This window comes from Mustela nivalis (assembly GCF_964662115.1).
Source record: "Mustela nivalis genome assembly, chromosome: 7".
Classification (NCBI taxonomy): Eukaryota; Metazoa; Chordata; class Mammalia; order Carnivora; family Mustelidae; genus Mustela; species Mustela nivalis.
Window position 1 is genome coordinate 47,157,017 of NC_139026.1, and position 27,715 is coordinate 47,184,731.

General features: G+C 41.0%; 1 long non-coding RNA gene across 3 annotated transcripts in view; it reads left to right on the forward strand.

The window, feature by feature from the left end:
- The window catches only part of LOC309870557, an 81,118-nt gene that overhangs the window by 30,942 nt on the left and 22,461 nt on the right, over positions 1-27,715 (forward strand). For 2 of the 3 annotated variants that reach the window (XR_014314703.1, XR_014314704.1), the window contains exons 2-3: positions 12,397-12,497; positions 21,373-21,454. This is a non-coding gene — a long non-coding RNA (uncharacterized lncRNA). The remainder of the gene's footprint in view (positions 1-12,396; positions 12,498-21,372; positions 21,455-27,715) is intronic. The other variant, XR_014314702.1, reaches the window with a different exon arrangement.

Consider the following 27,715-nt stretch of genomic DNA (forward strand, 5'->3'; position numbering starts at 1 on the left):
AAAAATGTTTACAAAACTGTCCATTTTCACTGGAAAATTTGCTTGGATGTGTACAGAGCTAATTTGTTTTTAAGATCACAAATTTCAGTTGTGTTTCCTATTATTCTAGAACCTTAGAGATAGGAATTCATGATAAAAGACTTCTTTTTTTCAAATAGCATTTATTCTTAGTGTTTCCCAGATATATCCACTTACCACACAATTCCTACCCTTCTTGAGACCCATGGACTGGAACCAAAACATGACACTTCAAATAATAAGTGAGAGGGAAGATGGCCATCATGCATTGTAGTCTGTGGTTTACAACCAGTAGGGCAACTTATTTAGAAGTCTAAAATATCTTCATTTCTAAAATGTCAAGCTTACCCAGTGCCAAATGGTTATTTGATGTTAAAACATTCAAACAAACCAGAGACCGTGGGAGGCACCATGCATCAGTAGGTCAGAACCAAAGAATAACGATGGTAGCTTTTCTGTCAGGTGTATTCTTGTTCCTAAGCTCGTCTGCGCTTTTTTTTCCCCCAATTGAGGTGAACGGTTCATTAAGCAATTCTGGGGTACCAGAATTGAAAAACTTGTTAAATTCCTATGTAAAACTCCTATGAGGCATGCAAAGACAGCCAGAGTGGTCTCAATAGTTTCGACTGTAGAAATATTTTTCTCTGTATAAATTCTTTCCTCTTGGAATGAATATGGAAGCTGGGATGTTGACCTTTGGCTTGCCTCATATTAACAGCTTTCCTTCCAGTGGGAGTAGTTGTAAATGTCTTCTTTATAAATCTCAGGCCAGTGGTGGAGGGTTGAGGTTTTAGCTTGAAATTTGGGACAGTGACAACTCCCACTATTTCTATATAGGAGGGGCTTAAAAGACCGTAATTTGAGGCTTTGTCTCAAAATTGTATTTGTCTAGTACTTCATGTTAAATGTAGGATATGTCCCTATCAAAGACTGGGTGCCCTGATAGATTGCCAGAGGGAGTGAAGACAGAGAAGCCTCAAAGGCTCTGGTCCTGCTTCAGGTCTACCAATGGGGTAGAATTCTAGAGTCTCTTCCTTCTACCTCAGTTACCCCCGCCCTAAATTTTTATTTAAATTCAAATTAGTTAACATATAGTGTAATGTTGGTTTCAGGAATAGAATTTAGTGATTCATCACCTAAATATAACACCCAGCGCTCATCATAATAAGTGCCTGCCTTAATACCCATCACCCATTTAGCCTGTCCCCTATTCACCTCCCTCCATCAATCCTCAATTTGTTCTCTATTGTTGAGTCCCCTATGGTTTGCTTCCCTTGCTCTTTTTTCCCTTCTCATATGTTCATCTGCTTTGTTTCCTAAATTCCACATGTGAGTGAAATCATAAGGTATTTTTTTTCTCTGACTTTTTTTGTATAACATAATACACTCTAGCTCCACCTACATTGTTGCCAATGTCAAGATTTCATTCTTTTTGATGGCTGAGTAATATTCCATTGTATATATACACCACATCTTCTTTATCTATTTGTCAGTCAATGGACACTTGGGCTCTTTCCATAGTTTGGCTATTGTTGATAATGTTGCTATAAACATCTGGGTGCCTGTGCTCTTTCGAATCCATAGTTTTGTATCCTTTGTGTGAATACCTAGTAGTCCAATTACTGGACTGTAGGGTAGCTCTATTTTTAACTTTTTGAGGAACTTCTATACTGTTTTCCCGAGTGACTGTACCAGCTTGCATTCCCACCAACGTGCAAGAGGGTTCCCCTTTCTCTGCATCCTCACCAACAACTGTTGTTTCCTGTGTTGTTGATTTTAGCCATTCTGACAGGTGTGAGATGGTATCTCATCATGGTTTTCATTTGTATTTCTCCGATGATGAGTGATGTTGAGCATCTTTTCATGTGTCTGTTAGCGACCTGGGTGTCTTCTTTGGAAAAATGTCTATCCATGTCTTCTGCCTATTTCTTAACTGGGTTATTTGTTTTTGGTTGCCGAGTTTAATAAGTTCCTCATGAAGTTTGGATACTAACACTTTATCAGATACGTCATTTGTAAATATCTTCTCCCACTCCACAGACTGCCTTTTAGTTTTGTCAACTTTTTCCTTTGCTGTGGAGAAGATTTTTATCTTGATGAAGCCCCAGTAGTTCATTTTTGCCTTTGTTTCCCTTGCCTCCAGCAATGTGTCTAGTAAGAAATTGCTACAGCTGAGGTCAAAGAGATTGCTGTGTCCTCTTGTAGGATATTGAAAGTTTCCTGTCTCACATTTAGGTCTTTCATCCATTTCAAATTTATTTTTATGCATTTCAAACTTTCTATAGCAAACCTCCTCTTTGTTAATTCTTTCATGGAAGTCTTTGGTGAAGTTTGCCTATGAACGAACCCAGATAGCCTATAGACCATTATCACCATTATTATTTATTTACTTATATCCTGCTTATTTCTGATAATCTGAGGCAGCACAGAATATACAGTTGTCCTTATCTGATGCTTTTGACCATTAATTGTAATCTCTGTGCATAGGGATCATTGATAGACTTAATTCAGGATCAATAGCACTCACAAGACAGATTTTCTTTGACTAGGGGTCTTTAATGTTATCAGAAGTGTCTATCTTATTTGCCATTCTTCCTTCTAGAACATCTACCCTGAAGTTTATCATCCAAAAACAAGGGGTTGCGGCACTTGGGTGACTCAGTTGTTAAGGGTCTGCCTTTGGCTCAGTTCATGATCCCAGAGTCCTGGGATCGAGCCCTGCATCTGGCTCCCTGCTTGATGGGAAGCCAGCTTCTCCCCTTCCCACTCCCCCTGCTTGTGTTCCCTCTTTCACTTTCTTTCTCTCTGTCAAACAAGTAAAATCTTTTTTTTTTTTAAAGATTTTTATTTTTTATTTATTTGACAGATCACAAGTAGTCAGAGAGGCAGGCAGAGAGAGAGAGAGGAGGAAGCAGGCTCCCCGCCGAGCAGAGAGACCAATGTGGGGCTCGATCCCAGGACCCTGAGACCATGACCTGAGCCGAAGGCAGAGGCTTTAACCCACTGAGCCACCCAGGCACCCCTAAGTAAAATCTTTTAAAAAATAAAATAAAAGTAAAAGCAAGGGGTTCTTGGCGGGGAGGGGGGGCTGGGTGGCTCAGTCAGTTAAGCATCTGCCTTCAGTTCAGATCATGATCCTAAAGTCAGTCCTGGGATCAAACTCTGCATCGGGCTGCCTGCTCAGGAGGGAATGTGCTTCCCCCTCTACCCCTCCCTCTGCTCATGTTCCCTCCCTCTCTTTAAAAGAAAGTTTAAAAATCTTTAAAAAAAAAAATAAATAAAAGCAAGGGGTTCTTAACTTCAGGATGGGCAACAGGAGGATCTGTGTGTGCCCTAAAATTGTAGGCACAATTCACTGGGCAAGGACTTTTCTGGAGACGCTACTTTTTCCATTAGATTTTGAAATGTTTCCATCATCACAAAAGGTTAAGATTCACATTTTCCTATCAAGGTTTCCAGGCAGAATTTAGGAAAAACTTAGAGGAACTTCTGTCTTCTCTGTCTTCAGTATGTGTCTTCACTACTCAGTCATCATGGTTCTATTACCCTGGACAACATGATAAGTGAGTCCTCAGACTGTGAACCATCTTCTCCATTTGTTGAGGTTCTCTATTGTTTGTTACAGCAATAAGAATCCTAAAAGGGCCTTCTTGTTAACATTGTCAAAAGCCATATAGCAGCTGGGAGAAGCTGAGCTAGATTCTCTTCCAAGGGCTTGTCAAAAAACTTCAAAAGGTGTAAGGCCACTTTCAGAAACACTTAATGCATTAATGATAGAATGTCTACTTGATGTAGGTGAGCTGCAGAGAAGTTGGTTCACTTTATCCATTTTATAACCCATGGATGTCTAACATTTTAGATATTTATAGCAATATGGCCAAGTGGACTCATACCAACTGTCATTTTCTATAAACTTCGAATTCTCTTTTACCAAATACAGGCATAGGGAGTTATCCCAGCAATGTCCCTGACCTATTTGGGCAGATGAACATCATTTTAAAAAATTATCCACAGTGTTCACCTCCATGGATATAAATAATTGAGAATATAAATAACAGACTTTTTTAATTGTAGAAAAAACCCTTTCATCTGGAAAGCTGGAATATAGTCATATATACTCTTGTGCCATTACAAATCTACCCAGCTGTTTTCAGAGCAGGTATTATAAAGCCAAGGCTAGGCTTTTGGATTTCTATTTCTGCCTTGATCTGTGTGTGTGTGTGTGTGTGTGTGTGTGTGTGTGTGTGTGTTTAATTTTCTGTCTCCTTTTTCTTTAGTTTTTGTTGTTGGTAAGCTCTGAACATAAAAAGGACATTTGAGGGGCACCTGGCTGGCTCAGTTGTGATCATGAGACTCTTAATCTCAGGGCTGTGACTTTGAGCCACATGTTGGGTACAGAGATTACTAAAACTAGTAAGCAAACAGACAAAACTAAATGAAACTGGACACTTGATGACCATCCTTGGGAACATCTCTTCGAAAGTAATTTCAAGGGGCACCTGGCTGGCTCAGGCAGAAGAATATGTGTCCCTTGATCTCAGAGTTGTGAGTCTGAGCCTCACGTTGGGTGTAGAGATTGCTTTAAAATCTTAAACAAACAAAGTAATAACCTTGGCACCTTCAAAACAGGGTTTTCCAAACCGCAGTTTTTGAACCTTCAGTAGAAGGTGCTGAAATCAATTTGGAGTGTGCCAAGGTAGATTTTTAAAAAAGAATATAAGATATCAGAGAGCACCCGATATAGTAAATATAAGTATTTTATGAAATTTTTGTTACTTATATGTATACGTATTTTGACAGTAGTGTCTAGTAAATATTTAACAACTAGCTCTCTGGGAAAGAGGTGTGTTTACTGTGCATATATTTCCATAAATCTATTAGAAATCCTACTGATATAAAGTCGCTCATAATTTACAAATAATTATAAATACACAATATTCTTTAGTGAAACTTTCATATAGCTGGTTAATTTCCACACAATACTTCCACTAATTTTGGCAAGCTTTTGTATCCTTGGCCAACCTATGGTTGTAATTTAACTCCAGTTTGATAAAATCAGACTGTGCATAAATGCTTTACTTCTATCTGATTCAGGAAAGAAGTCACTTACATACTAATGAGTATGTGTATTTCAACATGAATATTAGTTGATATAATCATTTATGTTAATGAGTAGATGAAAGTGAAACAACAGAGATGTGTCTATCTTTTTTTTTTTAAGATTTTATTTATTTATTTGACAGATCACAAGTAGGCAGAGAGGCAGGCAGAGAGAGAGGAGGAAGCAGGCTCCCTGCGGAGCAGAGAGCCTGATGTGGGGCTCGATCCCAGAACCCCGGGATCATGACCTGAGCCGAAGGCAGAGGCTTTAACCCACTGAGCCACCCAGGCGCCCCGAGATGTGTCTATCTTAAGCAATCCATTGATTACATGAGGATCTTTGTTGAATGAGATCATAATTATTAAATGCTTGAATATTTCCTTAATTTTTTGGTGCTATCCACAATGTAACAGCTACAGACACTTTTAAATTCAATGTGCATAAATATTTTCTGTATAACTTTCAGGATTAGAGTATCAACAAAACAATAAATCAAGCCCTGATTATAGTGTTTGCCAATTTCTGGTATAAATATTCCCTCCTTGACTATTTCAAGTGACCACAGTGACATCACAGAATATGGTGTTGGAAGGAAATCCACAGTAGCATACAGAGGCAAAAGACATAACTTCGGGGCACCTGGGTGTCTCAGTGGGTTAAAGCCTCTGACTTTGACTCAGGTCATGATCCCAGGGTCCTGGGATCGAGCCCCACATCAGGCTCTCTGCTCCTTGGAGAGCCTGCTTCCTCCCCTCTCTCTCTGCCTGCCTCTCTGCCTACTTGTGATCTGTCAAATAAATAAATACAATCTTTAAGAAAAAAAAGGGACATAACTTCATGAGCAAAGATAATAGTAAAATGGACTAAATTAGGAAGTGATGAGTTTTAATTTTTTTAAATTGAGGTATAATTGACATAATATTTTAGGTGTACAATGTAATAATTCGGTATTTGTATTTATTATGAAATCATCACCACATTATGTCTAGTTAACATCCATTACTATATTGATAAAAAATTTTTTTTGTAATGAGAACTTTTAAGATTTACTCTTAGCAACTTTGAAATATGCAATACAGCATTATTAACTGTATTTCCCATGCTATACTTTATATCTCCATTACTTATTTTGTAACTGGAGATTTGTACATTTTGACTCCCTGAGCTACCTCCCACCATCCCCCACCTCTGGAAATCACTAATTTGTTCTCTGTATCTAAGACCTTAGGTTTTTGGTTTTGTTTTTTGGGTGTTTTGGTTTTTAGCTTTCTCATATAAGTGAGATCAAATAGTATTTTTCTTTGACTTATTTCACTTAGCATAATGACCTCAAGGCCCACCCATGTTGTAACAAGGAGCAAGATTTCATTCTTTCTTCTGGCTGAATAATATTCCATCGAGTCAGTGTTCCTGTGTATTTATGTAGATATACATAACATATAAAAATATATATAGCTGTAGTAATATTTTATATATATAAAATTTTGTATATATAATCTTATTTATCCATCAGTGGACACTTAGGCTGCTTCCATGTCTTGGTTACCATAAATAATGCTGCAATGAACATGGTGGGTGCATATATTTTTTTGAATTAATGTTCTTATTTTCTTTGATAAATGCCCAGAAGTGGAATTCCTGGATCATATGGTAGTTCTATTTTTAGTGTTTTGAGGAACCTCACACCTAAAACACTGAATTCTTTTGGCTCTCAAGAACCCACATCTTTGTGATTTTTCTTGGGTTCCCTAGCCAAACCTTCTCAGTTTCACCAGTAAGTGTTCTAGGCCATCTTCCCTAGGTGACTTTATTTACCTTCTATTTTGTGGTGCCTCCCAAACTTATGTTTCCAGATGGGAGCATTCTCTCATCTTCGTACTGTCTGCAGTGGGTCATGTCAGCACCTCCACGGGGCAGCCTCGCAGGCATCTCCAAGGGTTCACACCCTCACTCACCTTCCCTCTCCAGCTCCCCTTCCCAGTCTTCCTAATGTCAGTAAGTGGAAACCCCAATGACCCCTCAAAGTCACATTGGGGGAAAAAAAATTAAATAAAAGCCACAGCAGGTATTTGAATAGACAATTGTAGTTTTGTTTTATTTTGGTTTTGTTTAAGATTTTATTTATTTATTGAATAGACATTTTTAACTAGGTATAAAGTTGTTGGCTTGAAACTAGGTATCAAGTTGCTAACTGAAAGGGTGGCACGGGGCTTCTACAGTATGGAGTGTGCAGGAAGCAGCTATTTCCCTTAGGGTTGCGGGAACAGAGCAGGGAGAGTGGAATGATTGATATTTAGAAAAGTAAAGAAGGGGTGCCTGCCAAGCTGAACATCTGACCTTTGCAGAGGGGGCCCTGCTGTCACTCTGCAGAGGGCATGATAAAGTCCTTTCTGTAGAGGGTGTAAAAACCACAACCTGCATTCAACTATCACCACAGAGGAACAGGTGTTGCCAGGGGAAGAAGCTACACCGGGATAAGGGGCTCGGAAACCGAAAGCACGTGGGAGGAGCAAATCGTTTTTTTCCTCCTCAGCCTTCTGTTTCCTTCTAGCACCACGACTGGCAGGACCTAACGGGGAGCCAGGTGGCAAAGCGGAAGACGAGTTTACAGGGGTCCAGACTGGGCATCACAAAGCACCGTGCAGAAGGGAGTGTTTGAACCTGAAGACAACACATAGGCTAATAACTGTCCTAGCCAAATGCCTGGCTGATGAAACCAGAAGCCTACCAGTGATCATTGTCTCCTTTTTGAAAGTGTTCTCTTATTTTATCTATCACTACATCTTGAGAGTTCTGCCTCCAAAATATATTGAAAGTCTGCCCATTGTCTCTAGCCCGGACACTGCCACCCCCAGACCAAACCACCACTGCCCATGGTGGATGCCTGCAGTGGTCTCTTCCTGGAACTTCTCCTTGCTTCCAGAAATGTATCTTCTCATGATAACCTAAAAGGCCTTTTCAAAACAGAAACACACTGGTAGCTTTCCGTGGCACAGAGAATAAGCCCAAGCTCCTCACTGTGGTCTGGCTTGCCTCTCTCACTCTGTCTTCCATGCACTGGCATGCTGGCTTGCTTTCTGGTCTTTGACCGTGCCCTGCTGGACTCAGTCTCTGGCTGGACCTTGCCCTTCCCTCTGCCTGAGCCCTCCCCACAAGCCCCCTTGCACAGAACTTGCTCCTTACCATTCACACCCCAGCTCAGACGTCACCTGCTCAGACGTTCATTACCTGCTTCCCAGACTGCCCATTTTAAAATACACTCTTTAGAGACAATTCCAATAATCTTGTTTATTTGTTACCATTTCCCCCATTAGAATGTAAGCCCCAAGGAACAGGAACATTGCTTTATTTATCATGCCATCCTCAGCACCCAGGACAAATGCCTGACAAGTTGAAAGAATTTAATAAATGATTGTTAAATTGTGAAACTCTTTAGCTATTTTGCTAAAAATTTTGCTAAAAATTGCTATTTTAGCAATTTTTCCCTATTATACCAATGTTGAAGTAAGGGTATGAAAATGGATAAACAAAAGTCATCTGGTGGTGAAAAAAAATTTGAATCATGTAGCTTCACTATAGCCTAAACTCTTAACTTTAATATCACATTTTTAGCTTCTAATTTATACTTGTAGCAACAAGATGGCATGCATTGCCAAAGGAACTGTAATTTAAATATATTTTTCTCTCTACCTCCCAAGGGAAAATGTCCGTTAGCTTGTCATAGTCATCTGCCCTACTGCAGAAGCTACCTTTTCATGGCAACTTCTAAAAATCATGGAGGAAATTGACAGTCTGCTTTTTCGAGTGAGCAGGGTGAATTATTTTAAGAAGATATAATTTTTCTAAGTGCTGCCATCCACAGATAGGTTTTGGGAAAGAACACCATAGGTGACCTAAATTTTCCTTTTTGAAAAGGAAAACCAAGTGTTGGATTCCGATGAGTAAAATGGAACACAATTGGTTCATCTGAGCTTTCATCTCAAATATTTCCACTGATCTGAGTTGGCTGCTCAGACTCTAACTGATCTTCTTTCTCTGTCACAGCTCTGTAGTTCACATGAAGAAGCAAGAAAAATATTCTCAGATCTTGTATCACTTAAAAAAAATTGAAGTTATAACTCTGGGAGTAGAATCCGCATTATCTCAAATTTCCCATGAGTATGCCAGCCCTAATGAAAGGTTGCTGAGAAATACTTTATTTCCATCAAAGAACCTCTTTGGGGAAATGGAGCCATGGGTGTTTCCCACTGCCCCAGGCTCTAAAGCCCTTCTAGACAAGTTCATAGTTTCTTGGGTATTAGCTGGAATCACACTGGCAAATCTCTACAAGGTGAAATAGTAATATGTCCCTAAATTATGGGATTATTTTTTGTGCTTCAACCATTTAAAGTACCTATGTGAATTAACCATGAGCAAATATTTCAAGATACGGTCTGTACTCATTACCTTCCTCTTGTTAAAGTGACAGTGACAGTCCTTCAGATTGCTAAGATTTGCCACCAATAGATACCTAATTTACACAGCCCCTCACTTTCCAGTAACTTCTTCCGTCAGAAATTGGCTTGAGGCAAAGAAGTGGAAAGCTAGGGGACCTGGAATGCTTTTAATAGGACACATGAGAAAATAAATTCTGTTTGTATGAGGCAGAATATATAACACACTGCAAACATGCTGAACATGTTCTGATTTCCAAATCCTATTTAAAAGTTTCCTGGCTTGATGCCTAGCAGTAGCTAGAAGGTACCAGATGGTAAAAGTGTCTTATACTCCTCTTGCATAGCTTTGCTTATCTCAAAAATCAGCCACTGCTTTGGTCCTAGTGCCAATTTTCTCATCACAGCACAAAAAGCCACTAACTGGTGTTCTTCTCATACCCCAATGACAGGATTATAGAAGGGTAGGCATTTTTAACCTTGTTCTTATGTTTTTAACTTCCTAGGAAATACTACACTGGGTCGTTTTACCTTATCAGATTGGCAAAGAATAAAAGTCTACAGTACCGAGTGTTGACAAGGATGGGGAACAATGAGAACATTCATACAAAGCTGATGGGAATATAAATTGATCAATCCCCTTGGAAATCAACTTGTCAATATTTAGAATACTTTGCCATATGAATAATAGCTAGCAGTATGACTTTAACACTACTTCTAGGAATAAACTGAATATCTGCAGAAGGAAAACACTTATAGGAGTGTTCATTATGGCTTTATTGTTTAATTGTAAAAATTTGAAATGGCACATTTCTATCACAAGTAGAATAGATGAGTTGTGGTACATTTAATACAAAAGAATATTTCTTAGCACTTGAAATGAATTAGAGCTGCATGTTTCCTAAAACAAAACAAATACTAGACCTGAATTAGATACAGAAAATATTAACATTTTACAGCATTGGGCTATGGATGTTTTCGTATTCCCTACACTTTCCTATTTTTCTACTGTTAGAGGGAAAAAAAAACACTACTTCTGCAGGTAGTTTATTTTTTATCAATAAATTGGGTTAAGCATTTTCTACAGGTCAGGTATTATGCCAAGTGCTAGGAGTCAGAGTCCCTGTCCTCAGAGGCCTGAGAATCTAGAGGGGGCTGATACTGAAACCACCTCCTTTAACCCCATGGCAATTAATTGGTACCTCTGTTATCTTCTGCTTCATATTATGGTGCCAGGTTTCATTACATCTTTCCTTCTATAGTAGTGCTATCCAACAGAACTTTATAGAACGATCAAAATGATCCATCTCTGTAGCCACTAGCCCCTATATAGCGATTAAATCCATGGAACATGCTAGTGTGACTGGGTAACTGAATTTTTAATTTAACTTTTAAAATTGAAGTATAATTAGCACTCAGTGTTATATTAGTTTCAGGTGTACAATATAAAGCCTCAACTCTATACACTTTTCACTGCTCCTCAAGATAAGCGTACTCTTCTTCTTTTTTTTTTTTTTTAATTTTATTTGACAAAAATCACAAGTAGGCAAAGAGGCAGGCAAAGTGGGGGGGAAGCAGGCTTCCTGCTGAGCAGAGAGCCCGGCGTGGGGCTCAATCCCAGGACCCTAAGATCATGACCTGAGCCGAAGGCAGAGGCTCAGCCCACTGAGACACCCAGGTGCCCCAAGATAAGCGTACTCTTAATCCCCTTTAACTATTTTCCCCATTCCCCCACCTGCCTCCCTTCTGGAACCATCAGATCTCTGTATTTATGAGTCTGCTGTTGTTTTTATTTTTGTTTTCTGTCTCTTTGTTCCTTAAATTCTACATATGAGTGAAATCATATATTTGTCTTTCTCTAGCTTATTTCACTTAGCATTGTATCTTCTAAGCCCATCCATGTTGTTGCAAATGGTGAGATTTCACTTTTTTTTTTTAATGGCTGAGTAATATTTCATTGTAGATGCATAACATGTCTTTATCCAATCATCTATGGATGGACACTTGGGTTACTTCCCTATCTTGACCATTATAAATAATGCAGCAATAAATAGAGGGGTGTATATGTCTTTTTGAATTAATGTTTTCATTTTCTTTGGGTAACTATCCAGTAGTGGCATTACTAGATCTTATAGATAGCAATACTATTTTTACATTTTTGAGAGTCCTCCATACTATTTTTCCCAGTGGCTATACCAACTGGCATTCCCACTAACAGTGCACAAGGGTCCTTTCTTCTTTGTATCCTTGCCAACACTTGTTATTTCTTTTCTTTTTGATTTTAGCCATTCTGACAGATACAAGGTGATGTCTCAACATGGTTTTGATTTGCATTTCTGTGATGATTAATGATGTTGAGCACATTTTTGTGTGTTGGCCATCTTTATGTCTTCTTTGGGAAAATGTCTATTCAAGTCCTCTGCCCATTTTTAATTAGATTTATTTTTTAGTGTTGAATTGTGTAAGTTCTTTACATATTTTGGATCTAATCCCTTATCAGATGTATTTTTTTAAAAGATTTAATTATTTATTTGAAACATAGAGAGAGATCACAAATAAGCAGAGAGGCAGGCAGAGAGAGAGGGGGAAGCAGGCTTCCTGGTGAGCAGAAAGCCTGATGGGGGACTCGATCCCGAGACTCCAGGATGGTGACCTGAGCAGAAGGCAGAGACTTAACCCACTGAGCCATCCGGGCGTCCCTTATTGGATATATTATTTGCAAATATCGTCTTCTGTTCAGAAGGTTGCCTTTTGGTTTTGTTAGTGGTTTCTTTCCCTGTGCAAAAGCTCTTTACTTTGATGTAGTCCCAGCAATTTTGAATTTTATTTTATTTTATTTTTTAGAGAGAGAGAATCTTAAGCAAATGGGGCTGGATCGCACAACCCTGAAATCATGACCTGAACCAAAATCAAGAGTTGGACACTTAATCGACCGAGCTACCCAGGTGCCCTTGAATTTTAAATTTTAATCTAAATACATATGGCTAGCAGTTACCAGATTGGACAGTATAGAATATATACTCTTATAGGGCAGGGACAATGTCTTTCTTATCTTAATAGTCATGCCTCAAGTCCCACTTTCATACCAAGGGCCCCTAGCTGGATATTGTATCTCACAGAAGATATTTAATAAATACCTGTTGAACTGACTGCTGCAATGGAGTCCTTGCAGGCCATTAACTAGCAGGTGTTCGGGGAAATTCACTTAATCTCTGCAAATTCATCTGTTTATCAAACACATACAGTTCTGTTCTAGGTTGAAAGGATGTAAGAATAAATAATACATAGTCCTTTTTCTTGAGGAATTCACGGGCTTGTCTGGGCAATAGGTCTTTTGGAAGTAAAATGACACAGTTAATCCTGAAGATTTCTAAAATCTCTTCCAGCCCTAATATTCTACTAATCTGTTACCCTGATTATTCGTTTGGCCCTACGATCACTTTGAGAGTGTATGCAAGTGAACAATAAATAAAGTGGAGATCCCTAAGCTTGCTGAGATCCCTTTGGTCTTAATCATTCATTCATTTAACAAATATTTACTGAACACCCTCAACGGATGTTTTGGTTGTGTCTTTTTACCCTAGTGATGAAGGAGGGATTTTCACCCTAGGATCATGGGGGGAGGGGAGGCAAACACAAAGCCTTCACTGGACAGACGAGATCAAGAGCAGTCTATTAGTCACACAGAGTACAGCCCCAGGAGAAGGACACCACACACCGCAGAGGGCCTGCACCCAGGAAGAGAGGAGGGTGAGGCCTCCCTGGTTCCTGTAGGAGGATGGGACTGACTCGTTTAAACAATTCCACAGGCTGTCAGAGAACCTGCTACTCAGGGATAAGCAGAAACTCTGGTCCATTTGATAAGGAGTGTTGTTTCACTGAGAGACCTTCTCCTTGAGAGCAGAATCAGGCAAGGAACTTGCAGTTGGGGCCTTTGCAGCCCTCCTGGTTTTACCAGATGTTAAGGCAGCATGAAATACTGAGCCTTATCTTTAGGTCGTATACCACAATGGCCCAGGTACAACACACACTGTGTACCAGGCACCATCATGGACGAGACAAGAAAAGGGGTTCCTGCCCTTATGGATCTCATCTTTAAGTTTCAGGAGCACATTGGTACAATTAGGAGTCTATAATGCGGTTTGTAATAGACATTCATCTTCCCATCTCTAACTCTGCCGTGGGTCCCAGGGCCAACAGAACGGAGGACGGCTTCTTTTGGCCACTAGAGGGCATTTCCTGCTTTCTGCATAGGCCCCTGTCTCCTTGGGGTTTAAATACAATTGTTGGGGGTCGGTTGTTATTTTTGTTGTTCTTGTTTTATTTTTTTGTTTTTAAGTAGGAGCCACACCCAAGGTGGGCTTGAACTCACAAGTCTGAGATCAAGAGAGGCAGGCTTTACACACTGAGCCCGCCAGGTGCACCTAATTGTGGGTCTGGTTTACTGTACTGATTGATACTCAACTTTGGTAAACATCAGAATCACTTGAGAAAAAAAAATTTTTTTAAAGATTTAATTTATTTATTTGACAGGCAGAAATCACAAGTAGGCAGAGAGGCAGGCAGAGAGAGAGGAGGAAGCAGGCTCCCCGCTGAGCATGGAGCCCGATGTGGGGCTTGATCCCAAGACCCTGAGATCATGACCTGAGCCGAAGGTGGAGGCTTTAACCCACTGAGCCACCCAGGCACCCCGAGAAAAATTTTAAACATAGCTCTACCCCCTCAAAATTCTGATTGAGTAGGAATAGGATGGACCTTGAGTCTCTGTAATTGGAATATACTTCCCACGTAGTTGGTTTTTATTATTATTATTATTTATTCATTTGAGAGAGACGATGAGAGAGGTGAGGGTCAGAGGGAGAAGCAGACTCCCCAGTGAGCAGGGACGCCGATGTCGGTCCCAATCCTGAGACTCCAGGATCATGACCTAAGCCGAAGGCAGTCGCTTAACCAACTGAGCTACCCAGGCTCCCACTTCCCAGGTAGTTTTGAAAGGTAAGCAAAGATGAACAGCCAAACAATTTAATGAGATAACTTACAATATGATTTTCAGAGGTCCTCATTTTATCTTTTTTCCAGTCTCAAATTATAAGTGACATGTAATATTGTGTAATAAGTTTAAGGTGTACAGCCTGTTGATTTGATATACTTATGTGTTACAAAACAATTACCATCATAGGGTTACCTAATACCTCTTATCAACTCACATAATTACCATTTCTTCTCTGTGGTGACCACATTTAAGATCTACTCTCTTAACAACTTTCAAGTATATAATATGGTATCATTAACTGTAATCACTGTGCTGCACATTAGAACACCAGAATCTACCCACCTTATAAGTGGACATTTGCACGCTCTGGCCAACATCTCCCAATTTCCCCCACCCACCCAGCCTCTCTGGTAACCAACACTCAACTCACCATTTCTATGAGTTTGGCATTTTTAGATGCCACATAGAAGTGCGATCATACAGTATGTGTCTTTCTCTGTCTGACTTATTTCACTTAGCATAATGCCTTGTTAATGCATATACTTCTTAAGCATAATGCATTTAGCATAAGGCTGCCCTGAATCTGAGTCAAAAAGCTGTGCGGACTTCTGTAGCAAAGTGAGGGTGGAAGGCAACTATCACCAACCCTGTGCTGAACTTGACATCCGGGCTCCAAAAAGTACCCCCACACACCTTGCTTGGAAAACACATCCTTGGGTTTCTGGCTCCAGACCAGTCTTTCTGGCCAATGGAACCTGTGTGATTGTTGGGGGGGGGGGGGTGGTCACCAAGAGAGACAGAAGGATATTTTGACTCCCTCTTTATCCCTCCTCCATGCCTCTCCCAAGAAAACAAAACAAAAAAAATTAAAAAAAAATTTTTTTCCCCTCAAAAAACAAGTGCTTTCAAGCATTCACCTCTGCAAAATGAAGGAGTTGGCAGCGGGCAAACAGCTCAGTCTGAACAGTCTTGGCTCAGGTGGGGCATCCTGTCACGGGCACTCACGTACAGGCTACGGCCGACCTCCCCTGACGTGTTCCCAGCTCATTTGGTTCCGAGAAACAGGAAGTGAGGGGCCATAATAACTGGAAACAACTTGATTTTACGTCACTTTAACACTGACTCACCAAGTCTTTAGTTACCTTCTTTCTGTTAAGGCTTTATTGTGGTGACTTTTGTGAGTGAAGTGGGCTCCTCTCAAGATCCAAAATGAGTTCTTGAGTGATATTTCTACAGTTACTTGTTTGAAAGCACAGTGTAATTCTTTGATTATAAATATTCCTTGATAAAAGTTAAATGAAAGACTCCAGGCGAAGAGAGCCAACAGCATTATTTACAGATTATAGACTTATTTCGAGGCAGTTATGCTAACAAGATGAAAGATATACTCCCCAGGAGATACATGAGTTCACCTAGAAAAGGCAAGTGTTCCACTTTTAGGTAAGCTGAGATTTCATTCTTGCCCTCCAGTGATTGTAAACACACACACACATGCGCACGCGCGCACGCACGCACACACCACTATTCTATTTATTAACTGGCAGGAAACTTATTTTCAATTTTATTTTTTCATTTGAGAGAGAGGAAGAGACAGAGACAGGGGAAGGGGCAAAGGGAGGAGGGAGAAGTAGACCCATCTCCCTGTTGAGCAGGGAGCCCAATGTGGGACTCCAGGACTTGACCCCAGGACCCTGAGATCATGACCTGAGCCAAAGAGATGCTTAACCATCTGAGCCACCCAGGTGACCCAGGATATTTTTTTAAATCTCCCAGGGCTAAATTGTAAATGTCCTCTTCCCACCAAAATGGATATATAAAGGAAGGCAGTCTATCTGGTCCTAGAGAGTGGACATCAGAGCTGCTCACTGAGGATGCTGGGATTTTACCTGGCTCTAAGAACTACTCAATGGCTTTTTTTTTCTTTCTTTTCTTTTTTAAACCTAGCCTAGAAGGCTCATTTCTGTGCCTATGCAAATTAGACATTCCTCAGTGCTTGCTCCTGAATTACTCACTTGTATCACTCCTTCGACCATACAACAGCAGAACAAGAATTCGCTAATAACTTGAATGAGGTTGACTATCCCAATACCCAAAACATCCAACAAAATTGCAGGTATGCTCCAGAGGCCTGGGTGTGTTGGGGTGTGGACTATGAATTATCCTTTCTTGAACTCAACATGTAATTAGAAATTCCATATCAGATATGCCTCCTTCAGATGGTGCAACCAGAAAGAATGATAACAATAACATTTATATTAAAATAACAAATAATCTCTAATGAATCTCACCTCCTCTTTTCATAATTGTCCTCCACTTAAAGAATACGTTGCTAGGCAAATCAGGCTTCTCAAGAGAGTGAGGTGTAAAAGGTAGGCTTTTCTTGTCTTCTAAAGCCACACCACGACTTAAACAGCTAAGAAGGAGGGCTACCATTTTATGGAATGCCTGTGTCCTAGGAGACAGCTACCATGTGACGCGGCTTACAAGCTCTGTCTCATTTAGCCGGAGGAAGGTGCTCTCATTTTTCCTATTTTATGGATGGGGAAACCAAGACTCAGAAAGGCTAAGCAACTTGCTCAAGTCATCCACCCAGTAAAGGATGGATATGACACCCACATATAGTTGTGTGAGTCCATCACTACACACGAAGGCGCTCAGCCAAGGGGATAAATCCAGGCTGAAATCAGCCTGTTATCTACTGCCAAGCCACAAACCAGCAGGCCATCACCCACCAAGAGGAGGCACGCTTTCCTCCTATAATCCAAAGCACCGCTCAGACTTTCTACCACCCTGAGAATAACCTGGAGTCAAGTCCACTGGGCTGACTCCAGATCCCATGTGCTTCACGCTATGGCACACACACCTCGCCAAGCACATTTTCCTTTCATAAGAGGTCCCATAAAGGTCACAAACTACTCCATTATTTTTGGTGGCTGGGCTTGGAGGTGGGTGTAAGGGGAAGGATAGGCTTACCCCTGAAAGGAAGTAGAGAGATGCCCTCTCACTCTTGGAGTGGCCTGGTTTTCTGGTTTAGAGGGAGGGGTAGTGATGGAGAGCAGCAGCAAAGTGCTATCCTGGAAAGCCCTTGGAAATTTCCTTGACCTACTTTATGGAGGTCACCCAACGGTGGGAGTCGAGGGGCCTCTGGATGAGTGGCTGTAAAGGCCCTCATAGGAGACCACTTCAGCGCAATGAGCCAACAGGCAGAAATTTTCGCATTGACTCCTCCTCAGGCTGGGATTTTGGCCTTTGGCCAGTCCCTTAACCTTGGTGATTTCCACTTCTCCATCTGAAAATGCAGACAATGATACTGTGTGCCCCCTCAAGTCCCAAGGGAATGGTGTTCAGAAGGAACACTAGGGACTATTTTAAAGCAGGTTGAGTATCTTTGGTACTTAAGTTCTTTTCTTTCTCTCTTTCTCTTTCCTACAACATTGTCTTCTTCCTTAGGCTTCCTGTCAGGAGGGGAAGCATAAACTGATAAAAACCAGTTAGTACTATAGAAGTTAGGGATTACAAATCTTGACTTTCCTCAAATATCTTCACCCTACAGAAAAGGCAGGGAAGGCTTTGTATGAGGGATCAAATCACTGTTAGGTCAATTTTTTTTTTTTTAAGATTTTATTTATTTATTTGAGAGAGAGAGCCAGTGAGAGAGAGCATGAGCGAGGAGAAGGTCAGAGGGAGAAGCAGACTCCCCATGGAGCTGGGAGCCTGATGTGGGATTCGATCCCGGGACTCCAGGATCATAACCTGAGCCGAAGGCAGTCGTCCAACCAACTGAGCCACCCAGGCATCCCACTGTTAGGTCAATTTTAACAGCAGATGATGGTTCCAGGTTTTCATGGAGCCTGTAAATCATGATAGTAGCTACTAAGGATCAGGCTATCCCGGGAGAACATTATCAAGCATGTTAAAAAAAAAAAAAAAAACCTCAGGGGTCTCTGGGTGGCTCAGTTGGTTAAGCGATTGTCTTTGACTCAGGTCATGATCCCAGGATCCTAGAGGGATCAGGGAGTCTGATTCTCCCTCTCTGTCTGCATCTCCCCCTGCTTGTGCTCTCCTGCTCTCTCTCTGTCAAATAAACAAATAAAATGTTTTGGTTTTTTTTTTTTTAAGATTTTTAAAATTCATTTGACAGAGAGAGACACAGCAAGAGAGGGAACACAAGCAGGGTGCGTGGGAGAGGGAGAAGCAGGCTTCCTGCCCAGCAGGGAGCTCGATGTGGGGCTTGCTCCCAGGACTCTGGGATCATGACCTGAGCTGAAGGCAGATGCTTAATGACTGAGCCGCCCAGGTGCCCCACAAATAAAATCTTAAAAAAAAAAAAAAAAAGTAAAATCATCTTCTTGGTGGAATAGTATAGTGTTATAAATGGTCCTTTATGCAAACTATGAGGTAACATCAGAGAAAAGTTCCAGATCTAATGCGATATGTAAAAAAGCAGGACCCCCAAACATATATCCATTATGGACTACAGCTACATAAAAATTATATACATGCACAGAGAGGGCCTGGAAAGTAATGTAGAAAAACAAATGGTTGAGGTGGTGGGATAGTGGGTGATTTTTAAATTTTTAATGAACATTATTAGGACAGCATGAAGTATATTTAGAAATACTAAAATATATATATATATATATATATATATATATATACATATATATCATTTTTATTTTATTTTATTTTATTTTTTATTTTTATTTATTTTTTAAAACGATTGTATTTATTTATTTGACAGAGAGAGATCACAAGTAGGCAGAGAGGCAGGCAGAGAGAGAGAGGAAGGGAAGCAGGTCCCCTACTGAGCAGAGAGCCCGATGTGGGACTCAATCCCAGGACCCTGAGATCACGACCTGAGCCAAAGGTAGAGTCTTAACCCACTGAGCCACCCAGGCGCCCAAAAATGTCATTTTTAAAATAGGTATGGAAAATTGACAGCAGAGGTCATTGGATTCCCTATTGTCATTTCAGACTGGTAATTTCTTTTACCTGGTACAAGAGTTTTTTTAAAAAATTCAATGTTTCTGTAAACCCCTTAAATGATGGTTTGTGGCTTTTTTTTTTTAAAGATTTTATTTATTTATTTATTTGATAGAGATCACAAGTAGAGGCAGGCAGAGAGAGAAAGGGAAAGCAGGCTCCCCTCAGAGCAGAGAGTCTGATACGGGCTCGATCCCAGGACCCTGAGATCATGACCTGAGCTGAAGGCAGAGGCTTAACCCACTGAGCCACCCAGGTGCTCAGATTTTATTTTTATTTTTTTTTTTGACAGAGAGAGAGGCAGAGAGAAAAAGAACACAAGCATGGGGAATGGGAGAGGGAGAAGCAGGCTTCCTGCAGAGCAGAGAGCCTCTTGCTGGGCTCAATCTCAGGACCCTGGGACCATAACCTGAGCTAAAGGCAGATGCTTAATCACTGAGCCACCCAGGAACCCCTTATATGGTGTTTTTGCTGGGATACCTGGGTGGCTCAGTCAGTTAAGAATCTACCTTGGGCTCAGGTGACAATCCAAGGGTCCTGGGATGGAGCCCCACATCAGGCTCCTTGCTCAGTGGGGAGCCTGCTTCTCCCTCTACCTGCTGCTCCCCCTGCTTGTGCTTTCTCTCTCTCTTTCTGACAAACAAAAATCTTTAAAACAACAACAACAACATTGTTTTTGCTAATACAAACACACTTGAGAAATCTTTACATGAAGATGTTCTGTTTCTACGAGATTTTGCCAAAGTCGTTTTAACCTGGCTGGATGGTCTGTCATAGCATTGTGCTGACACGGAGGTCAGGGAAGAGTCTGGGGTCCCTTCACACCTCATAGCTTGTGCTTAGAACAAATCGAAGTATGTGCTTCATAACGTTCACCAGATAGACGAGTGAATCCTATCACAGCAAAATTCAGGGGAATTTAAAATCTCGTTTAGTTTAATCACCACCTGTTGGAGGGGAGACGGGGCTTCCGAGTAAACACGAGCCTTGATAGAGAACTAGTCCTTAAAAGTCATTCCTGTTTGGCAAATAAGAAATGAGATTTTTCCCTAGAAATGTAACGTGTGCTCTAAAGAAAAAATTACAACAGAAATTTCAGACATTGCAACTAGCTTTTAGTTTGATTTATTGTCGTCTTTTCCACTTACATACCTGGGAGCTTCTGAGCTTCTTTTTTTTTTTTTTTTTTAATTTTTTTTTAAGATTTTATTTATTTATTTGACAGAGAGAAATCACAAGTAGATGGAGAGGCAGGCAGAGAGAGAGAGAGAGAGAGGGAAGCAGGCTCCCTGCCGAGCAGAGAGCCCGATGTGGGACTCGATCCCAGGACCCTGAGATCATGACCTGAGCTGAAGGCAGCGGCTTAACCCACTGAGCCACCCAGGCGCCCCAGCTTCTGAGCTTCTCAAGGTCTTCCAGAACCATCCTTCTGTTCTTCACCCTTCAAAAAAGCAAACAAACTTGTTGGATCAAGATTGTTAAAGGTAGAAGGAACTTTATGAATTATTTTTTCCACTGGCTCATTTTACAAACAAGGAAATTGTGGCTTGGAAGGTGAAGTGAATGACTTGCCCAAGATCCCCACTGTAGGTTAGAAGCAAAATCAGGACCCTTTCTTCTCTTGGGGCAATGATCTTGCTTTAGGATCAGCCCATTGGCATAGATTTAAATTAATGGATTACCTCTGCTCCCTATTAGAAATGTAATATATGTTTGCTACATGAAACAATATATAAAACAAACGCTTAAAGGAAAAATACAAAAATTACTCATAATCCCACCACCCAGAGATAAACACCATCAATGTGGTGTGTGTATTTATACATATATTTCTGGTCCTACAGGCATTACTTAACACGGACAGGAGTATGGACAACACGTGTGCAGAGAGGCAGACGACACTGCACGGATGAGCTCTGGCCAGAGGTAGGATCCCTGTGAAGGGAAATTCTGCTTCCCTCATGGAAATGCAGAGCCCAGGGGAGTCTATGGGGGAGTTGGTGGTGTTTACATTATGTCCATCCTGGGAGAAAATACTGGAAATTTGAGAGGTCTGGGACCAGAGCTGTCCCTTTTCTTTCTTTTCTTTTCCTTCAAAGATTTATTTGTCAGAGACAGAGAGAGAGAAGGAGAGCGAACGCACAAGGAGAGGGCAGTACAGAGGGAGAGGGAGAAGGAGGCTCCCAGCTGACAGGGGAGCCGGATGCAGGACTTGATCCCAGGTCCTTGGGATCACAACCTGAACCAAAGGCAGACACTTAGCAGACTGAGCCACCCAGGTAGTCCTAGGGCTGACCCTTTTTTGTCCACTCAACTACACTTAATGCTTTTCAACATTAGAAGTGCTCCTTTCTATAGGTTAAAATGTGTGGGTCAAGGAGGGGTTAGTTAGCTTTGGTTCCTCTAGCTATCACTGAGGCTTTCTGCAGAATGTATTTGCCAATAAATTGTGAACATTTTCCAGTATCAGTCAACATTCTTCTATATCTTGATTTTTAGTCGCTCCGTAAGAGCCCATAAAACACATGAATCCTAATCTATTTAAAACCTGGTTTGGGGGGCACCTGGGTGGCTCAGTGGGTTAAAGCCTCTGCCTTCGGCTTGGGTCGTGGTCCCAGGGTCCTGGGATCGAGCCCCACATCGGGCTCTCTGCTCTGCAGAGAGCCTGCTTCCTCCTCTCTCTCTCTTTGCCTGCCTCTCTGCCTACTTGTGATCTGTCAAATGAATAAATTAAAAAATCTTAAATAAAAAAAAATAAAACCTGGTTTTGGACATATAAATTGCTTCCACATTTATTATGATTAAAACAGTACTGCAATGAACATCCTTGCGTGATGCTTAAGAATGTTCATATCTACTCTTTCTTCAGGATACAGTCTTAGAAATAGAATTGCTGGATGAAAGACTATAAATATTTTAAAGGAATCTGATACTCGTTGCCTAATTAACTCCAGAAAGTTAATGGTCCCTTCTGCCTATCAGAGTCGGCCTCGTTTTAGGTTCCAAAATTTAGAACCCACCCTTGCTTTGACCTAGGCCTTAGCTTAGTTACTTTACTCAGGATGAGGTAGAAGTCTCAGATACCAGGAAGCGGAAGTTTCAGAGCCCAGGACAAGGGGCTTTTTGGTCCCTTCATTTCCTGCTCACGACAGAGCTGAACCACACACAGACATTCCCTGTACTCTGCCAAGGGGACACCGCTTGGAACGTCTGAACAGTCCAGGACTTCTGAGCCCATTCAGTTCTCTTGGACTAAGAGAAGGAGAAAAAGAATTTTGCCCATAGATCAGAGCCAAGCTCAGGGGGTGATTTTCTGAGCCCTTTCATGACCTCATCTGGGTCAGAAGCGGAAGCCCCCAGGGTCATCCCAGCTGACCACCTTTACTCCTCTAAGGCAGGCGCAATACCAATTTTATTTCCTCATTTGGGACACTAGTCTCTTAAAAAAAAAAAACCCACTACATATCAAAAAAGCAAACTTCCTGGATAAGAAGAGACTTCTTTTTTTTTTTTAAGAAGAGACTTCTTGGGTGCCTGGGTGGCTCAGTGGGTTAAGCCGCTGCCTTTGGCTCAGGTCATGATCTCAGGGTCCTGGGATCGAGTCCTGCATCGGGCTCTCTGCTCAGTGGGAGCCTGCTTCCTCCCCCCTCTCTCTCTCTGCCTGCCTCTCTGCCTACTTGTGATCTCTCTCTGTCAAATAAATAAAAAATAAAATCTTAAAAAAAAAAAAAAAAAAGAAGAGACTTCTTACAGGCATTTTGCAAACATTCTGTGCTTTTTCTTTTCCTTCTTCTCTTGTTCCAAATATTTAAATATTTTATCTACTTTTAGGGAAAAGGATTTCAAGGTCCTAGTGTAGGGTGCTTACTTCTCTCTTCTAAAAGAAAGGGAATGATAATGGCTGACACTTACAGAGCACCTACTATGTGCGAGCGGCGTAGAAAATGCGTTTTGCTGGTATATTCACTCTAACTTCATAATAACTTGCAGTTGTAAATAATACCATCATCATCATCTCCATTATACAGAGGAAGAAACTGAGGGACAGAGAGGCTAAGGAATTTCTGGCTTGAACACGGCAGAGCTGAGAGCATAGCCTGCTTTGGAGACCATGTTCCAAATCACCACATAATAGCTTCCCGCCTCCTCCCACATCTTGGCTGACAGCACTGATAATAGGCTGTTTATTTTTCATTAACAATGAAGTAGATTTAGTGGAAATGGCCATCCTCAATTATTCCAGGTCATCTTTATACCTTTGTCCAAATCTTTCCTTCTTACTTCCTATTCTCTTCTTTGTCCGTTGTCATCTCTTGACCATTTCTCCTATGAGCTCGCCTGGCTATGGTTGTAGGTTCTCTTGCCCTGTAAAATCTGAGTGGCTCAGAGTGGTTTCAGTCTCTCCTGCCTCTCAGCCCACTGTTCAGGCTGACAATGATTAGTCTACCTTTTAATTGCGGTTCAATTTAATTACGACTGTGACTGTGGTAGGTGTGACATTTAGGAGAAAATAAATAGAATTGATTTAACAAACATTTTGACACCCATGAAAGGTATTTCCATTACTCAAGAAGGCCAAAAAAAAAAAAAAAAAAGGACTTTAACTCAGGAAGCTGATGGGAAGCAGGGGAACAGAATGGTATGTCGTGTCACTGGCATGCTTGTCTCAAGGTTCTTTTTTTTTTTTTAATATTTAATTTATTTATTTGACAGACAGAGATCACAAGTAGGCTGAGAGGCAAGCAGAGAGAGAGGAGGAAGCAGGCTCCCTGCTGAGCAGAGAGCCCGATGCGATGTGGGGCTCAGTCCCAGGACCTTGAGATCATGACCTGAGCTGAAGGCAGAGGCTTAACCACTGAGCCACCCAGGCGCCCCTCAAGGTTCTTGATAAGAATTTCTGGGCTGTTTGCATGCCCTTCCTCCAAGGCACAAAGTCTTTGCTCTCTTTTGCAAGCGGGATTGAGATTTGAGAGGTCACGCGATCTAGTTTGGTGGGGGTAGGTCTCCCTGGTAATCCTCCCTGCTGGTTCAGCCCCAGGCCCCCTTCACTCCCAGACCCCACAGCTTGTGATGTCACAGGATGTAATGAACCAGACAATCTACACCTGAAAATTAACATCTTCCTATGGAAAGGAAATTTCTCCTCCTGCTAATAATGATGCCACGATATGCGCCCTAAATTCCTTAAGAAATATCAATCAGCTTGAAAAGAAATATCACCCACCCCACCTACACTTATAGTGATACGTGATGGGAGTATTAGGTCCCTAAGAAGGAAAGATGGGTCTTGACTGCGCCCTGTGTTACACGTCTTTGTAATCCCCCCCAGCTGGTGGTTTCACACAGGGTGCCCGGTCTGCCTGGGGTACCCTTCAGTTTGTATTATTTTTTTCTTAAAAGACGTTCTCTCTGTATCTCTTTCTCTTTCTCCATGTAGCTCTCATAAAACAGTGATCTATGACTTGATATAAGATATAATTTATATAAAATATATAAACACACTGGGTAGGCATACATATATTGTACATATACATGTGCGTGTGATGTAATGTCTTTTTTACTGTATTACTCCCCCTTTTGTTTCTTGGCTTACTCTTTCTCCCTTTCCTCACATGAGCCACCCTCTAAAAGAAACCATGCTGTTTCATGTCTTTATCCTTTCATAGCTTTCTTAGTGCTCCTATAACCCTATTTATTATAAATATGTCCATGCACACACGCTTATACACACACATTTTATACAGGTTCATGTCCTTTTCTTTGGAAGATAGGATCGTACTGCATGGATTTTTCTGCATCATGCCGCCCTCACCCAATGTTTTCTGGTGGAAATCCCTTTAAGTCAGCTTGTACAGCTGCAATTCAGTCTTTGTAATAGCTATCTAATATTCCGTGGTATAAGCAGTGCCGTAATTTACTTGACTCTTCCCCTCTGGATGGACATTCACATTGTTTCCAGATTTTTGCCACCAAGAACAATGCTGTAATAAATATTGCATTTATAATCCCATGCACTTTTTTCTTTTCTGATGGCTACATTTCAAGCAGTGAAGATTATGGATCAAAACATACAGACATTTTTAGTGGGTGTTACCTGATTGCTCTCTCAAGATTCTTTAGGTGATTTAAAATATATCTTTGTAGGGACCCTGGGTGGCTAAGTTGGTTAAGCATCTGCCTTCAGCTCAGGTCATGATCTTGGGGTCCTGGGTTCGAGCCCCACATCGGGCTGTGGGGAACCTGTTTGTCCCTCTCTCTCTGCCCCTCTCCCTCTACTCATGCTCTCTATCAAATAAATAAATAAGTCTTAATAAAATAAAATCCTTGTATAAAATACTGTTGACATTTTTTACATCATTTGCATCAAAATATTATAGTTACCTATTCTGTTTGCTACCACGTTTATGATACAAGTTTTATATAAACACGTCTGTATTTTCTGTTATGGCTTCTTGATATTGCTCCTTACCTCTCTCTTTCACATATTCTTTCTAACACTTACTCAGCTACCCAGAGTCAGCTCAAACTCAAAAGTCACCTTTTGTGTATCAGCTAATTTTCCTTCCATTTATCCCAGGCAGATACAATTCTCTCTCCCCTGTACCAAGTTATCTAGTGCCTTGAGTTGTCCTTGCCTGACTTCGTCAGCCCACTGGACTGCAAGCTTCTAGAAGACAGACTCAGTGTCCTACTCACTTATATTAAATCCAACACCAAACACAAAACTTTAATTCATGGCTAATCAATATTTAATGGACAAACAACATACTTAGGTGTTTGTTTGTTTGTTTGTTTGTTTTTGAGAGAGAGAGAGAGAATACAAGCAGGGGTAGAGGGAGAGGGAGAGATAGGCCTTGTGCTGAGCAGGGAGCCCGATGCAGGACTTGATCCCAGGACCCCGGGATCATGACCTGAGCCAAAGGCAGACACGTAACAACTGAGCCACCCAACCAGCCCAATACTTAGGTGTTTCAATGAAATTTTTACTTCACACCTACTTTAAATGACTTAATTAGTGCTTCTATAAAGCTTGCTGAAAAACAAAAGATTGGCTTAACTCAGGATTCCCAAGTGAGATGACAAGGCACATTTGTGATGTTTATTAGATTTTTTTAAAAGACTTTATTTATTTGACAGAGAGAAAGAGAGAGAGCACAAGCAGGGGGAGTAGCAGGCAGAGGGAGAGGGAGAAGCAGGTTCCCCACAGAGCAAGGGGAACACGATGTAGGACTCCATCCCCAGACCCCAGGATCATGACCTGAGCCAAAGGCAGTCGCTTAACCAACTGAGCCATCGAGGTGCCTGCTCATTAGATATTTTAGAGAAAGAGCACTTACTCATTCCTCCACAGAATCTGAACTCCAACACAGAGGGAATAAGAATCAAAGTGCATTTTCTCCCTTATCCAAAAATGCAGTGCCTGCTAGTGTGATGGGCATAATTCTGAGAATATAAAATGCGATTCTGATACAGTTCTTAGATGGCCCTCACCCTGAGCCTATCCCACTGCTTTACAGAATTTTCACTTGTTCTTTCCCAGTCAGCACCCTATTGGGTAAAGCTTCCTGTAGAATGTGTATATGAGGCACAGATCAGTATCTTATCAGGTCATCACACATTCTTATTTCCATCTTTTATCTACTTCAGTGATTACTGATGGAGTAAGTTAAGAATATAAATATTAACGAAAGGCTTGGCTTTGCATAATTCTTTATCAAAAGCTTATTTTGTCTTAAGAGAACCAGTCAACTTGAAAATTATCAGAACAAAAATATAAAGAGATGATTATCTTGACAACTCATGCTTGTTTATGCTTCTGTAATATTTATTGTTTGGAAGACAACAGGAAATTCAAGTTTATCTTAAAGTTAAATTTGTCTTAAATAGCCATGTAATTCCTGGCAGATAATAAGTGCTCAATAAATAGTTATTGGCTCAAGGACTAAACTGTAGTTAACTGACAACCTCATTTATAACTTTGTTATTTTTAGAGTTGTTTTAAAATACTCACACCCAACATTCTCTAACTGATGGCTTTAAAAAAGAAATTAATTCCAAAAATGTGCATTTGGCAGAAGCTAATGTTGCTCAAGGACCTCAACAGGAAACCCAAGTTTGGCTTCTTTCCCCTTGGCAATTTAGAGCCAAAAGCAGCTTCTAGTGACAGGCTCATGGCAGCGTTTTTAG